The sequence below is a fragment of the Urocampus carinirostris genome, chromosome 5 (assembly GCF_059441175.1).
Source record: "Urocampus carinirostris isolate Australia breed hairy pipefish chromosome 5, RoL_Ucar_1.0, whole genome shotgun sequence".
NCBI lineage: Eukaryota > Metazoa > Chordata > Actinopteri > Syngnathiformes > Syngnathidae > Urocampus > Urocampus carinirostris.
Genome location: NC_142353.1, coordinates 8,901,911 through 8,915,084, shown reverse-complemented (window position 1 = coordinate 8,915,084; position 13,174 = coordinate 8,901,911). Strand labels below are relative to the sequence as shown.

The 13,174-nt window shown below is 38.2% G+C and overlaps 1 protein-coding gene across 5 annotated transcripts in view; it reads right to left on the bottom strand.

Moving 5' to 3' along the window:
* The window catches only part of fbrsl1 (fibrosin-like 1), a 486,912-nt gene that overhangs the window by 269,976 nt on the left and 203,762 nt on the right, over positions 1 to 13,174 (bottom strand). The window lies entirely within an intron of this gene.

The following is a 13,174-nucleotide window of genomic DNA, read 5'->3' as shown; positions in this document are numbered from 1 at the left end:
AGCATGAAATGAAGAAAAGGAAGTCTCACCCATGACCAGAGGAAACCTTCCATCACCAGCCGGAAGGCAAGCTTTCCAAAAAAGACACTGATTAACTCTACGTAGCAGTCTCCTTTGTTAGATAGAATCCCCGCCCCTCAGTAAAGAGGCATGTATTAGGGCAAAAAACATAATAAAAAGAAAGGAGGTTCGGAGATTTCTTCAGAGTCAGCCGAGGCAACACGCAGAACGGGCGGCTCTCAATATGATGATTAATAAAGTAACTAATTATAAAGAACCGATTCTCTTTGTCCTATATTGTAGAGTGTTTTATTATAAATGTTAGAAAATTAAACCTAACATTTAATTGGTCCTTCGAGCCGGATTCCAAAAGACTAGACGATTCCAGGACGCGAGAGGAAAATCCAGGAAAAGACTGTGGCCACAGCATAAAGACCCTTTTTCCGGGACTGGACCTTCCCTCGCGGACTGGGATCTGACGGTTGACGGAAAGCCAAGGACTCAGAGAATCGTGAGTAAAATTTATTCATAACATTGTGTGCATTAAATAACCGGTAAAGAAAATAACTCGCGAGCGGGGGGGGGGTAGGTTCTTAAGGTTTAAGGAACCTCCTTCGAAAAGATTAAGAATCCTCCATTAAAAAGGGGGGCAGATTCTTAACAGAAAAACCCTGACAATTCTAGACTCTATCAGGTAAATAGTTTTCAGACAGTTAAAATTCCGCGGGAGGTGTGGACTCCCCTAACCCAGCGCTTTAAAGTTAGTTAAATTTCACAAGGATGTGCGGAGTCCTCTGTCAATTGAAAATAAGTGGAAAAAGAACAAGATGTAAGAACGTGATCACGATAAAAACAAGACGTCTGTGTGATTGAGAAAGAGCGAATGAAATATAAAGTTGCCCCTGGGCAATTGTATTTTATATAAAAAATAATAATAATAATAATAATAATAAATACTCGATGAACTCATAGATGAAGGGTTATTTATAAGGAAGACCCGACCGCAATCGAGCCTCTGTGTTACTGAATAAAAGTGAGAAATTTAGGAAAAAAATAAATGAGCTATTTAGATGCGTTAAATCAAAATAATGCCGGAATAATACCGAATAAGATAAAACATTCCTTTTTTCAGTTCAAAAAATTGGTAAAAAAAAAAAGGACTGGGAAGACTAGGAAAAATCTAATTGAGTGAATTGAATACACTAATTTGAGATAAGGGCATTTTTATACCGAAAATATTGAAAAAAAAAAAAAAAAATTGTTTGTAAATACTTTTTTTTCTCTTTCAATTAAAATGGAAAAAATGAATTGAGTGAAATTCAAATGAGTAAGATAACTCTTAAATAAATGGATGCCATTTTCACATTAAATAGGTGAAGCTAAAATAGTAGATTTAATTGGTTTAAAGAAAAAAAAAAAAAAAAAAAAGAGAGAGAGAAACATAAAGGGGAAAGTTAATTAAATATTAAGAGAGATAATTTGGTGAAAATTAAGTGAGACTAACCTTAATACAATAGATTGGAAAAAAAAAAAAAGAAAAAACCTTACTTTTTCAACATTGAACTGTTTTACATCTAGAGTAAGTAAATGGGTAGTGTGGAGCACATTATAGAGTGCTGTTGAAGATCTTCATTGACTTGAAATGCGTTGTTTAGATGCAAACCATTTGCGATTTATGGCATTACCTTTGTAGAAATACCGTAATGTTTCCTAAAAGGGAGGATAACGAATATACGGGGCCATATAGTGAACCGCGTCTCTTTACTGAGGGAGGAAGTTAGCTCGTCAAAGGAAATTATTTCACCTATAGGTGAAGAGGGTAGGGTTTTACCGCCCAATTCTCAATGGCTAAAAGGCCAAGTGGACCTCCTTATTGACAGAGTAAAAAATAGATATAGATAACGATAAACTGATTGATCCTGAATAGGTTGGATCATAGGAATTTAAAAATAAAATAGCTGATTATTATCTTGAGACAGATCATGAGAATTTAAAAATATATCTGCATGGATAGAAAATAATGTGTACATGGCCATTTAACTTTAAAAAAAATAAATAAATAAATAAATAAATAAATCAATAGATAAATTGTTCTGTGTAAAGAGTTGTTAGAACACGCACAGGTGGATTGGAGAATGACGGACGTATGGTCTGAGATAATTGGTCATTGTGCAAAATTGGAGGCGCAGTTAATTCACGGGATCAAGAGAGTAAATCAAGAAGGAAAAAGAAAGTAAATTTTGGCAGATGTTGAAGGAGGATCACAGGTCATAGCACGACCTTGGCAGTAAATAATTAAAAGAGATGACGTGATAGGAGTGAAGAAGAGAAAAGGGAGTATCTTTCTGGGTTGAATAATGTTTTAAATCTAGAAGGGGCATTCACACGTGACACCGAGCAAGCTGTGAATGATAAAAAAAAAAAAAAAAAGGTAAATATGAGGACGCAGGAATTAAGTGGACACTAAATTAAGGAAAGTTATAATTGATACAATATTTACACAAAAATATTTGCATGTAAGAGGTTACATACAGTTGAGATTTGTGTAATATGCATTTGGTGAAAAACAACCACCGTAGTAGTAAAAAAAAAAAAAAAAAAAAAAAAAAAAAAAAAAAAAAAAAAAAAGGGTTGTCAACATTGTGCAAAACATGTGACAGTAATTTTATAAATAAGCTATAAAAATAAAAGAACTATGTAAAGGATGAAAATCTATTTGAAGGCAAATGAACATAGACATGACATATTGTTTTGCTTTAGAACAAGAAATGAGATTAAATGCAAAGTATTACAATAATAAATTTGACTACAAAAATACTGTAGTGATACAAAAACTACACTATTTTGTTGCCATAATGAAAAATATTATAGACTAAAAAAGAATATATATATATATATACAAAAGTATATATATATTAGTGAACTGTCGTGAAAACACTACAAAAGAAACTTAGGAAAAGTTGGATTTTACAGCAAAAGTGTTGCTCTAACGATATTTTTGAGTTTCAGAATTTGGTTCTTGTCTCATTTGGGCTCAACAATCCGCTGAGGAGAAAATGGAAGAACGGTGAGGGAAAAAAGTAGCATTACTAACGATGATGAAGACATTTGAATGGGATGAACGATGGTGAGAGCCAGAAAAGTTTTGTGTTCATATTCGGCCGGTATGAACCATAACTATGATAAGAAGATCTCATCTTGTTGGAATCCATTACAGCGATCATCGAGCAGCGATTGGAGGACACCCTGAACTGGTTGCAAGCCAATTGCAGGGCACACAAAGCTAGACAATTCACTAGCTCATTCACACATAGGGACAATTTGGACCAAACAGTCCATCTGAAATGCATGTTTTTTGAAAGAGGTAGGTAAATCGTAACAATGAGAGCAGCCAGTGGACACACACACCTGTTCCCAGGTCCTTAGTAATGCCGCACACGTGCTGGCCACTGCGCCACCGTGCTGCACACACATATATAATATATATCTCATCTCATCTCAGCAGCTGCACCGCTTATCCTCAGAAGGGTCGCGGGGGTGCTGGAGCCCATCCCAGCAATCATCAGGCAGTGGGCAGGGGACACCCTGATATATATGATTTTTTTTAACTGAACTATCAATAATGATAATATGATAGGAATTTTGAATTCCGTGTACTAGCTTGCTAAAAGATTTAAAGATCTTGGCAGAACCCCTGAAATTTAGTGATACAAAGATCGAACTTATAAATCGGTGACAGATATAGTAGATATCTGCGTATTCGTTCAGTTTTGATCATCGAATTATTAATTTATTTTCTGCATTTGTTGACGGTAATTGCGAATAACAGGCTTGTCTTTTTCCATTTTTCTACTTCTTTCTTTAACATCTTAGTACAACATAATTCGTGATGTCAATCATCAAAGCAAATGAGCCGTAAAAGCAAGCTCTCTTTGATGAATTGAACGAGGAAGAAAGCCGTTTGTCTAATAAAAAGACTGACCGTCACTCGACAAGAATTACCCACAACAATGACGTAATTTCGAAGAGACGAGATCTCATTAGCTAAGATCGGCGTGCAGGAAAAGAAAATAAAAACTCGTACAGCGAATTCGAAAATAATGACAAGACTTGTAATGCGTTAAATCTTTGTTAAAGAGTAAACTAAATGATAAGAAAATTTAAAGAAAAAAAAAAGGTTGCGTACCCAGCATAAATGATGCGTTTAAGACAGGTAAGTGAAAAAATGAAAACACTGAGAATATAACACAAGATAATTATACAGAATAGTATAAAAAGAAAGAATATTTGAGTGAACAACTAATCATTTTTCGTTGAAAATGCGAATAGCAAAGGGTAATAACTTTAAGACGTGTAGTTTTGCTCCTAATAAAGAAAGGACGATTAAAGCAATGAAGCTGACTAAAAATGGTCCATAATTTTAGTGTCAATCTTCTTGTTCGTAAATGGACAACTTCAAAAGAGGTGTATTACGTAAAAAGATTATTTCCTTAGTTGTTCTCGTATTACAGAAAAGAAGAATCGAGACTAGAAATAATCAATAACGTAGATGAAGCTATTTCAGTCACTGAATGAAATTTTTTTTCCTTTTAAACAGGAAAGAAACTAGTGTTAATAGTCAGACCAGATTTGTTTAGCTTTATATACAAGGGATTTCGGAAAGATGCTTAGAACAAAGACACTCACACACCTTGTAGCTTTTCTCTTGTTGCATGATTCACTTCAGGCATGTTGTGCATGCAAGCGGCCTAAAAACTCAGACAGGTCATAGGTAACCATGTGTGTCAACAAAATGAAACCAAGCAGCCTGCCTTTTCTTTTTTTTCCTGGAGGGAAACCCATCGAGGTTTTGTTTGTTTGTTTGTTTGTACATGATTCAAATTGAATCTTTTCTTCCGGCGCCGTCACGAATGGCAGCCACTCCAGCAGCTCCCATTTTATTTTCGATTGTTCTCGATTGTTCTCAGCTCAGGGATGCTGCTGGAAATGTGAATTTCCCTTCGGGGATGAACAAAGTATCTATCTATCTATCTATCTATCTATCTATCTATCTATCTATCTATCTAGTGCGTAGAAACAAAGATTGTTGAGCAGAATAAAGATAATGAATAAACAAAATAGATACACTCAACAAGATAATTCATAAGTGACAAGTATGTATTGTTCTATATTGAATCAATAACAAAAGATTGATTATGATTACAGAGATAAGAAAATACATAAGAAAAGTTATGACATGAGTTCAATTTGGCATTTTTTGATAATTTCTGTTGATCTTTTGGGATTTTTGATGTTTAGTGTGAGGGTTTGGAATTTTGACAAATTTAGCCCAAAGGACAATTGGGAGGACAATTGATTACACACTGAATTTTTTTTTTAGAATGAGTGTTACGATTAACAAGTGTTAAGCAAATGTGTAACAAATACTGACTTATGGTTTGGTTAAGTTAAAAAGGGAACGGTTTCTATGGAAGAGAATTTTTAGAAGACAATGAGAAATAGATTGAACAATCTTGAAGAGGTTCATAAGAAATGAAAATCACGGATTAATTGATTTTGAGACATATCATGCCAATTTAAAAATAATTGCATGAGAAATAAATGGGTAGAAATTGATTAAACTAAGATAATGTCTACTAGTACTTAAATTTAGAGAAAAAATTTAAGACATAGAGTAATCCGGCCAATTTACTAAAAAATCCCACTACGTAAGCACAATGGTATTAACGAGACTCTCAAGTGCCAGTGAATTGCACAAAAAGACATCAGTCATCCATTGTCTGCGCCGCTTATCAACAGCGAGGCCAAGGGAGTGATATGGAGCACATCCCAGCTACGCTCAAAGGGGGTGGGGGTAGCACACACGGCGAGTCAAAAGGTCACATGTCCTTGAATGTGAACAAGAAAGCTCTGCTGAGCAACACCAAACAGCGTGACTGGGTCAAGATAGTAATGATAAAATAGGGACAGTAGAACAGTATCAAAACAATGAATAGTTAACTGGGGAAGAAGGAATTTTTAATCTCGAAAGAGTTCTCTTTGAAGAAACAATCAAACCCGAAGTAACATTATTAGTTCAAGGCACTCCTGTAAAATTTCTCTGTGATACTAGGGCGTGCAGAACCACCCTTAAAGAACAAATCCCAAATGTGACCCTCGGGCCAAACAAAGTAATGGTGCGCGCAGCTCAGGGGGTATTAAGAGGAGTACTGGTGGTACGTGTTTGGACACGGAGCGTTCCAAGCGTGGGAGTATTTGGTTATAACGGAAGCAGGGGAGTACTGGACCCCAGGGGACAGCTCTGAGGCCCAGTATTTCAAAAATCGGGTTAAATTGCAGCATCAAAGAAGCAATTTACAACCGTTACAAACCAGACAATTCGACCTCCGGGGTCAGATTTTTTTAAACAGCACGTGCTGGGGTTTCACGTTGTGGGCCTGGTCCTCGGGACTGGACTCCTTTTTCCGGTCGTAGTGTGTGTAAATGACAGTATGAAATCGACTGATCAGCCAAAATTAAGTAACTACTCTCTAACGACAAATATCACATCAGTAAGCATGTCAGTCAAAGACATTGATGGGTGGTTCAAAGTTACCACAGGAATTTCAAGGATAGATAACAACTGGTTGCTAATGGCTGAGCAGGCGGCACATGCTGTCATGACGGATTGTGTTGTGTGTATGGGTGCTCGCCTCAAAAGAGAGTTGTAAAATCCACTCTGAACTCAGAGTGCCTGATAAACGTAATGAATAATGCTGTACCAAACGGAAACTGCTCTTTCTGGGATCAAACCTACCCCGGAACGACAGTTGAAAAACATAAGCCTGTGTTTTCTAAAAGAGTAGTTCAAAATAATTTTACCTGTATAAATAGAATCGGACTTTGTGATAGTCTGAATGGTATACAATGTCACCAAAATGTTGACAGTCAATATAACATTTAAACCACTCTCCCGGAGTGACATCTGATGGTGGTGTGGAGGAGACAAGTTGTATGATAGACTACCGCACAATACCACAGGATTGTGTGCATCTGTGAAGAGCTTGTTACCACATGCATGGAAAAGTAAAGGTCTACCTATGCCTGGAGTGACAATGATCCTACATACATCGACAGCATTGGTGTTCCAAGAGGCGTACCAGATGAATACAAATTAGTAAATCAAGTAGCAGCGGGTTTTTGAATCTTTGATTTGTTATTGGTGTACAATTAATAAATATATTGACAGAATAAACTATATCCATTTCAATGTGCAGAAGTTAGGAAACAAAACAGAACAAGGTTTCTCCGCCATAACGAGCAACTGCTACCTCCCTCATGGCTTTCCAGAACCGGATTGCTGTTGATATGCTACTGGCTGAAAAGGGAGGGGTCTATTCTATCTTTGGTGACCAATGTTGCACGTTCATACCGAACGACACGGCAGCAGACGGAAGTCTGACAAAGGCCCTGGAAGGCCTCAGGTCACTTAACAACAAGATGAAAGACCACTAAAGAGTTGACACACAAATGTGGGATGGTTTTGGAGATACGTTTGGAAAATATAAAAAAAAATGTATACTATACCCGTTTTTGCGGATATTCTCACATTGTGTGGATGTTGTTGTATTCCGTGCATAAGAACATTGCTAACGAGACTAATTACAAAAGCTCTTGCCCCAATACAGGCAAAGATGGTACCTTTGTATGCTCTGTTGCCCTCGGATACCAATGCTGACGATGACTCTGGCAATTACCATAAAAATGATGATGGTGAAAATTGTAATGACACAAATGTTGATGATGATTGCCTGTCTCTGCATTTTCATGATTTTTACTCAGATCCTGGTCATTATGACGACAACCTCTAAGTGTAACAACTGTTGTTGTGTTCTTGATTTCTCTGTTAAAAATCGTATTGCGAAGTGACAGTTGAATGAAGTATTAAATCACCGGTTGGATAAACAGGAGGGGATGTTGGGGTTGTATAACTATATTTATCCCACAGTTGACATTTAATACGCTATATATATATATTCTTAGTCATTTAGAAGAAGTTCTCAGCTTGTAAATTATTCTCCAAGGCCTAGAGTCGTGTCTCACATACCAACGGATGTTCCCTGACCTGGAATGACCTCTTCATGCCAAAGAGCATGAAATGAAGAAAAGGAAGTCTCACCCATGACCAGAGGAAACCTTCCATCACCAGCCGGAAGGCAAGCTTTCCAAAAAAGACACTGATTAACTCTACGTAGCAGTCTCCTTTGTTAGATAGAATCCCCGCCCCTCAGTAAAGAGGCATGTATTAGGGCAAAAAACATAATAAAAAGAAAGGAGGTTCGGAGATTTCTTCAGAGTCAGCCGAGGCAACACGCAGAACGGGCGGCTCTCAATATGATGATTAATAAAGTAACTAATTATAAAGAACCGATTCTCTTTGTCCTATATTGTAGAGTGTTTTATTATAAATGTTAGAAAATTAAACCTAACAGTCTATAAAGATATAAACCCATTGCTGACCAAAAAATTCGGGTAGAGGCAGTAAAAATAGCGTTTTTACTACTCCGCATGAAGGAGATCGCCCCGCCAGCCGGCTTGTTCAGCTGACCGGATCTTTCTGACCACATCCGGTTCAGTAGGCGTATTTATTTAAAGGTCATGCATGTGCAGTAATATACAAGGCAGTCGCGCATGCGTATTACATTACAATGTAAATAGACTGAAAACGTAGATCTTTGAAAATGTGACTGTGTTTGTGTGTGATGATTACTTGTATATTAAAAATAGAAAAACAGGTTAAACAAGTTAATTTCATAGCAGTCTGAGAAATACACAATAACTAAAAGTAGCTTACTTTACAGCCATATTGTATTTTTAAGGTTGATTGTCGCTTGATTAGGGGATATGTGAGCATTAATAAGCAGACCAATTGCCCAAAATATAGAGGTATGTAGATGCAAAAAAATACACATACAAGGACGGCAACGACACAAGGTTTGTGATTCACGGCTTCGGTTAAACAGAAAACAAACTACGGCTCAGACGAGGGCAGGCAGACATGAGGAAATATGGAGACAGCCAGATGGTTGGACGCGGTAGACGCGGATGGCAGGGTGACAACGTCGGCGTCTGTGCGCCTTTTACTTGGCAGAGAATTAGAGAGATATTTCGTATCCAACGCTGTCAACAACTGCGCCGCAATCTTCAGTCTTGCCCTCCCTCGCCGTCACTCATTCAGGGCCCTCCTCCTCAAAACATGTCAGCGATCCCTGTCAGAGCTGTCAAGCGACGTTGTGTTGTTATCTGACAAGCACCGCTCTTCCTTTTGACTTTTTCATTAAGAGACATCCTTTTGTACCCAATGACAAAATGAGAAAGAGAAACAGCGTAAACACGCGTCAACAATGAGCACGGACAAGTAACAGATTAGTGGATCAAAACAAACTGGGAAGCACCACGACCAATAGCTTTTAGTGGCTGGTTACATTAAAATGAATTCGTTAATTAAATCGGACTCTGTGGAAAGTAATAAGAGTTCAAAGAAATGCTGATCACCACCGGGTTCTCCGTGGATCATTATCGGTTTGGTGAAGCGAATGAGGCGCAGTCGGAGGCAATAGCGAGGGAATAGCAAGGGCTGCCGGTCTGGCCTTATGCTACGCAAGTTTTTCTGAAAGGTGAAGCCCTACAGTTTCATTTTTTACTTTGTTTAACGACAATAAAACCACCCCTTTAACTGCAATTATGCGTTGTGTATTATCATTTAGAGATCTATAGTTGTATACTCTCGGTAAGTCTAACCCTTGGTGGCTTTTGATAAATGTGCAGCTCTACTTCCCAGATTTCAACTTTTAATGGGTGGTTCTGGTCCCTATTAACCGCAAAAATAAAGAGGTCTCGGTATTCCAGTCTGTTTCTGAGATCATGCCTTTGTCATCTTGAGCTGTTCCGTCATCAGAGTAACACCAGCGCCCTAGCAGGCCAGTCGTTGTTATAGTTGTTTGCGTTAATTTGTCGAACTGGTTACAAGTGCTTTAAGTTTTAGTAGTTTTTGTGTGCCACAGGTGGATGCACTTATGGTCTAAAAACTGTGAGGGGCCAAAAAAGGGCTAACCGGCAAAAAAACACACATAGAGCCGCCAAAGTGGGACCAATTAAAAAAAAGCATCTGCAGCCTTCGTGAAAAAATGTGAGGTACGCCCAACAAAAAACACACAGTGAGCAGCCAGGCTAACAGGGAACCAACAACAAAAAACGGCTACAACGGCAACGGTGTAAATCCCGAAGCCGTTTGGAAATAAATATATCCAAGGAACACAGCACAACAGGCGCTAACACCAGTCTAGCCGACCCAAAAACACGCAGTGAGCAGCCGGACTAACCGGCAAGTACGACAAAAAGCAGCAACAGCTACGGAAGCAATGACAAAGCCGGCAGGAACACGACAAATGTGGGGCTAACGCCAGGCTAGTTGATCAAAAACACAAAGTGAGTCGCCAGGCTAACATAAAACCAACAACGGGAAAATTAGCAACGACTACGGCAATTAACGCAAAGCTGGGAGGGAATGCAAAACCGGCGTTAACGCCAGGCTATCCGGCCAAACAACACATGGCGGGAAGACAACAAGTGCCAACTGGGAGCAAACAAAACAGGAAAATCCTTGGCAGCCCTGGCCCAAATTATACCAACTGCGACACATGTTGTAAAAAACATAAACAAAAAGCAACTATTGCCTTGCTCCAAGCAGAAATTAGCAGTGTGCAATCCCCGTTCCCTACAATCGCTGTCTGTTTCAGTGCGGCCAGGATTTTGATGTTGTAGTAATGGGATTTGCCATTTTGAAGGACGTCACAGCTCTACAGAAAACAAGCCACATGGGTCAACTTTGAGATTGTATTTCTCGAGTCCTCCCGTGAGCGGAATATTTTGCATCATATTTGTATAATTATGGGTGGGAACACTACACGGTTTATCTTTAATTGAAAAAAAAAAATGCTTGGTAATACCTTTAAGAGACATCTTTTTGTACCCATCGACAGAGCGAGCGAGAAAAAACAGACGCCATAACACTCGGACACAATGAGTACGAGCGGGTAACAGATTAGCGGTTTTCAATCGGCCTGGAATTTCAATTGCAAAGCTGAATAGCTTAAAACAGTGTATTTAAAAAAGTTCATTAAACATTTTTGCTCACGTCAATTCAGCAACCCTAAAGAAGGAAGCTTCCGTTTTCTTTCTGGCCTCCTGCTCGTGACAGATAAATGAACGCCTAGATTGAGTTTAGTTCGGCGGAATTGTGGGTGCTGCTTGACAGGCATTTTGCTGGAACGCATATTTTGACATTCATTTATAACGCTGCTCTGGGTTTTGCATAAATTCTCATTACTTTCCCAGTATCTAAATTGCATTATTTAAAGCCTGGCATTGAACCAATGCATGGCCTCAATTTCCCTTTGACACCTCCTCATTTTCTAAATGAGCTGGCATATGAAATTTGCCACAGTGATAATTGGAAGGCTTTCTTTAACTCTTTCCTTGCCAGGTTCAAGCCTTACTTGGCTGAACCCAGTTAGCCTGTGCCAAGCGACTTCTAACTGTGCACTGTATAACCAACAAAAAAAGGGGTTTCTTTCCCTAGAAATGGTCAGCTTTCTTCAAAAGAACTAAAAAAAATGGGACAATTGGTTTTAAAAAAAGCCCCAAAATCAGGTCGTCTGATAAAAACAATACACATGCCAACTTGTTGAAATAAAAGGCAGAAGGTTTTACATCTTACTCTATTTTTACGCGTGAATCAACATCTGTCTCCAGATTATCAAATAAAAACCCAAAGTGTGCTTATTTTAAATCGGAAGAGGCAAACATTTACCCAAATAGGAATCTAATGCTATCATTGGAGTGGTTTATTTACACACACTTTGTCTTGCTTCAAAACAAAGTAGCCATAGAATAAAATAGTTGTCTAGAGTGACTATTTTTGTTGTTTAAATTTGAAAAAGATGTAAATACCTCATCTCATCTCATCTCATTAGCTGTACCGCTTATCCTTATTAGGGTCGCGGATGGCTGGAGGCCATCCCAGCCATCTCTGGGCAGTGGGCAGGGGACACCCTGAACTGGTTGCCAGCCAATCACAGGGCACACGGGGACAGACAACTCACTCGCTCAGTCGACAATTTGGACCGGCCAATCCACCGGAAATGCATGTCTTTGGAATGTGGGAGGAAACCGGAGTGCCCAGAGGAAACCCATGCAAGCACGGGGAGAACATACAAACTCCGCACAGTAAGCCGGTAGCTGGATTTGAACCCACGCAGGAGGTTCCCACGACCTCAGAACTGTGCCGCACACGCGCTAACCACTGCGCCGCCGTGCTGAGATGTAAATATATATTTTTTCAAATTGATAGGCATTTTTAAGGAGTGAAAAGTTGTAGTCTAACACGTAAATCTGTGGTGTTGGTGAGTATAAAACGCTGTTAAAGGGACAGTGTGTATGATTTGACCACTAGACGTCTTTTGTGTCTTCCAATGAAAATTGAGTGCTAAAAGGACAAGGAGAAAAACAAACCATGGTAACTTAAAGTGACCAAATCGCAACATTTTCTTTCTCATTTTTTTTTGTCCAGCCCAAAGAAAGACAAAATGGGAAATAAAGAAAAAATAATAGATACAAAAATACAAAATGAACCCAAAAAAACCCCCAACAACAACAAATCGAATAACGAAAACAGAGGAAAGGGAAAAAAGAGTGAAATAAAGAAAAAACGAAGAAACACAAAATACAAAATGAAATCAAAATAAAATGAATTAAAGAAAAATGAAGTGAAAACAGAGAAAAAAAAGATGAAATATTGAAAATGAAATAAATCATAAAATAAACAAAGACAAAAAAATGAAAAAGTAAATAAAAATGAAAAAAGAAATAGAAATAGAAAGGTTTTTGTTTTTAGGGGACAGCAAGATATCGACCAATACTGTCAGCTTTCTCTAAGTGAGGCTCATCATCTGTAAATGTCCCGACCTATGAGTAGTGAGAAAAATGCATGTTTGTATGATAGTTCATGTGTTTTGGATTATTATTTAAATCAATATGGTTTTTAATGATGTTTTCTTTACCACTTGGTTGCGCTTTATTTTACACACCCTCTAAAAAAAATCAAACGCTCTAAATTATTTTAATAACTGGTGAA